General features: G+C 40.6%; 1 non-coding gene across 1 annotated transcript; it reads right to left on the reverse strand.

The window, feature by feature from the left end:
• Positions 1-1,626: 1,626 nt before the first annotated feature.
• LOC133048345 (U6 spliceosomal RNA) lies at positions 1,627-1,733 on the reverse strand. Its single transcript, XR_009691007.1, has one exon. It is a non-coding gene; the product is annotated as a U6 spliceosomal RNA (small nuclear RNA).
• Between the last annotated feature and the right edge of the window lie 2,642 nt (positions 1,734-4,375).

A 4,375-nucleotide genomic window follows, 5' to 3' on the forward strand; every position in this document is an offset into this window, starting at 1 on the left:
AAGCTTTTATTGTTTATTGAAGCAAATGAATTTTTCTGCAGAAACCTGAGTATTGGTACTGTCTGCATTACTTGGGAGAATGACAGTCATCTTTATTAGCCTTCTCATTTGAAGACAAACTTTCAGCAAAGTTTTCATGAAAGAGATTATTCTCCTCTCTGTAGGGAGCCCTTTGAGATCTGTGTTGTGGGTCAGGAAACTGAACCAGGCAACAAAGACTCCTTTGGAACCTGAATTTGCTTGTTGAGATTCTGCCAACTCAGGCTTTATTCTTTTTTCTTCACTCCTGATGATTCTCTTATTCTCCTTTGTTTGGAGCAGGCAGTACTGAAGTTTCGCATATTCTGATCTTCCCAGTCAGAGCCAGATCTTTTCCTCTGATCAGTGTGCTAATTCATAATTAGAATTATCCCCAGTAACTTGACCATACTTTCATCTGATCAAATAAAGTCTGGAAGCTGATTCACAAGGCACCATCTCCTTCACAACTTCCATGGTTATTTAAGGTTGGGGGTGTTGTAAACTTTCAGGAATCCAAATTGAGTTGAAACCCAGACTTCATGTATAGTAATGTGTTTATTCAGTCATTAACTTTCTGAGTTTCTGAATGCCTAATTTCCTGACTTACTCAAATCATGAACATTGTTTGAATACCTCATTTACATTTCTTCATTTAAACAAAAAGACATAAAGGGTTTGAGTTGTGTACTTTGAAGGCATTATTAATGCAAAACTTCCCTGAAAAAGAATTTTTAAGTTTTTTTTAGTAATACTTTTTCCTTTTTTAAGCATGAGATATGTCTATTTAGAAATCTGGAAAATACCGAGATAATGGAAAAAAAGAAAGTTGTACCAAATCACATCAGGGAGGCAATGAAACCTTATATTTATTTTTCCACATGTGTTTATAAATGTGCATAGAATGTCTGTGTTTGTACACACATGTATATACACACACATTACATATAGATAAATTCATATTGATATTTATTGTACTCATTGGATTTTAGGTAACTGTTGACTTAATTTTAAACTTACATACAATTTGCTAGATTAGTGCAAACAGCTTTACCATACTTTTTACTAAGATTCAACAGTTTACATTTTCCCCATTTGTGCTCAAAGTTTTATAACTTGCTGGTTTATTTAGCAAGTATAGCATATCTTCTGATATTTACTAAGTACAGTTATATTGCATTATTCTAAAGATGATGCTGCTTTCTTGGTGGCTCAGACAATAAAGACTCTGCCTGCAATGCAGGGCACCTGGGTTTGATCCCTGGGTTTGGAAGATCTCTTGGAGAAGGAAATGGCATCCAACAGTATTATTGCCTGGAGGATCCCATGGACTGAGGACACTGGCAGGCTATGGTCCATGGAGTCGCAAAGAGTAGGACACGACTGAGCAACTAAGAAAGAAAGTGAAGTCGCTCAGTCGTGTCCGACTCTTGGCGACCCCATGAACTGTAGCCTACCAGGCTCCTCCACCCATGGGATTCTCCAGGCAAGAATACTGGAGTGGGTTACCATTTCCTTCTTCAGGGGATCTTCCCGACCCAGGGATCGAACCCCGGTCTCCTGCATTGGAAGCAGACGCTTTAACCTCTGAGCCACCAGGGAAGCCCGAAAAATATGGAACGCTTCACGAATTTGCGTGTCATCCTTGCACAGGGGCCATGCTAATCTTCTCTGTATCATTCCAATTTTAGTATATGTGCTGCCGAAGCAAGCACGAGCAACACACACTCAAAGATGACAATGGAGATGATGCTGATAGTAATGATAATGATTGCTAAATACATTTTGGACATTTTTATGTGTCAGACACCGTTCTAACTGCCTAACATATTATGTCTCTTAACCTTCAGATATACCTAGAAGATATGCATTATGACTACCCTAAGTTTGAGGAACATAAAGCAGAACACAAAGAAGGGAAGTGACAGAAGTGACAGTTGAAGAAGCAAGGAGTTGGTGAAGGAAAAATCTCAACCCTTGTAAGAGAGGTGCTGAAAATAGACTATGATTCCCAATGTGTCTGAACCAGACAGTTCATTACTCATGGCACAGCCAACAGCAGGAGAATTAGCATGATAATGCCAGCCTTCCTGACCCTAAGTCTCAGGAAGGGACTCAATGGATGGCAACTCCATCCACACAGTCACACAGTCATGAGAACCTTTCCCAGGATCCTTGGGTGAGGGGCTCAGCACCTTTTGTAGCAGGCAATAAACAAGCCCCTCAGTCTCATGGTTTCATGCTGTGGTAGCATTTACCCACTTAATTGCCCACCTGTCAAGCTTCCCAAATAGTATCAGTGCAGAGGAGGTTAGATTTGTAACTGAGAGCACTAAGCAAAGATGTGTGAGGGGTGCTCAGCTCCCATTGCCAACTACTTTCCCTGGCTGATTTGTATTCAGATGAATTAAGCCCACAAAACTGATGATGTAATATGCTATCTTCCATCTCACTTTGTTGGAGGACATGGCAACCCACTCCAGTACTCTTGCCTGGAAAATCCCATGGATGGAGGGGCCTGGTAGGCTACAGTCCATGGGGTCGTGAAGAGTTGGACACGACTGAGCGACTTCACTTTCACTTTTCACTTTCATGCTTTGGAGAAGGAAATGGCAACCCACTCCAGTATTTTTGCCTGTAGAATCCCAGGGACAGAGGAGCCTGGTGGGCTGCCCTCTATGCGGTCGCACAGAGTCAGACACGACTGAAGCGACTTAGCAGCAGCAGCAGCAGTAGCATCTCATTGTGTAAGTATTATTTGACTAATTCAGCAGTTTGACCATAAAGAGTGTTTCTATTTTTTTCTTAACCAGAGAAATATAGTTATGATAAACATCTTTCACACAAATCTGCTCACTTCCCTATTTATCTACTTTAAATAAATTTCTTGAGCTAGAATGATTGCGTCAAAGATAAGTTTTTTTCCCGTATGAAGGGGCTGTACCCCTGAAGTGTTTCATTAGTCAGTTTTTCCAGCAGCATTTTCTACAAATAACAGCATTGTCTCTTCCTTTCCAGTATTTACATCTCAATATATCTGAGATCTTATCTTTGTTTTGCTGGGTTGGCTAGAAAAGTCAGTGTTATTGGGCATATTCATCTAAACAGAGATCCATTTTTAATGGAAGTTTTATGTTTTAAAATGACTTATTACCTATCCAGACAATATGCCTTGCTAGAAACCAAATTTATTTGCTCATCTTTTTGTCTCCTATAAGGATCAGAATGTTGATGAATACCCGGAGATGTGGTTAAAGTCAGTATTTTATAAAATTGCAACTAAAAGAAGGATCAGAATGTTGATGAATACCTGGAGAGGTGGTTAAAGTCAGTATTTTATAAAATTGCAACTACAAGAATATCTTCTGTTCTATGCAACAGGAGCTACATATAGTACTGGGCTATAAACTTATTTAATTTTATTCTCTACTTAGGGATTCTCAGCAGTGGGTTCTATTAATACTTCCATCGTTTTCTCTCATAATGGAAGTAGTGAAAATGGTCAGAGAGTGTGGACAAAGGAGTGGTTTATTCACATGTAATTTTCATGTTTCGTTTTCCAGTTTCCACTGATCATCTCCTGTGACCCATTCTGTCCTTCTGCAGTGGTTTAGCCCCGTGTCAGTCTGCCTCAGGATGGGATGCTGTGAGTATAATTTGCATACCATTTCTAGTCTTTGCCTGTGTCTTTGTTCAGCATTCATTTGAGTTTGAGATTTTATCACTGCCTTACCTAGGAGTTTTTATTTCTTTGTGCAAAACGTTGTTCTCCATTACTTATACCCTGGGAGCAGCTTTGCTCTCTGTGAGGCACCAGTTCTGACTGTTCCTCTCATCTCATTACTCTGGGCCTTTGTTGCCTCTGGCCTTTGTGTTTGGAACCTCCTGTGGCCAATGGCTGCCATGAGAAGGTCAAAGCTGCAGTTTGACTGTAACCAAGCAGGACTCTATGAGGCCTTCTGAGAATAGACCTCTGCCCATGTCCTCTGCCTGCCTTTTGTCTGTAGAACTTTAGTCAAAGGATGCATTTAATCAGGCAACTGAGGAAAGGCAGAAAGAAAGGAAAACAATCAAGCAAGACAAAATAATAATACTTTAGCCATTAAATGAAGTCAAGGACTTTTAGCTCTTTCTCAAGGACTACAGATAATATTCTGAGCCATGTCCTCTGAGCTGTTTTGCAGATACTGAAACCCCCACCAGGTGGAAGAAGTTAACTGTCTGCTGCCCAGAAGCACTTAGACCCCAGGTTGGTAGGAACCAGAAGGTTGATGAAGCTGACTCCTGACTAACTCCACTCAGTCAGAAGAACGTCCATGAATTGATCGTGCCCTGTTCCTCGCTACTGGCTCCAGCG

Source organism: Dama dama, chromosome 28 (genome assembly GCF_033118175.1).
Source record: "Dama dama isolate Ldn47 chromosome 28, ASM3311817v1, whole genome shotgun sequence".
Lineage (NCBI taxonomy): Eukaryota > Metazoa > Chordata > Mammalia > Artiodactyla > Cervidae > Dama > Dama dama.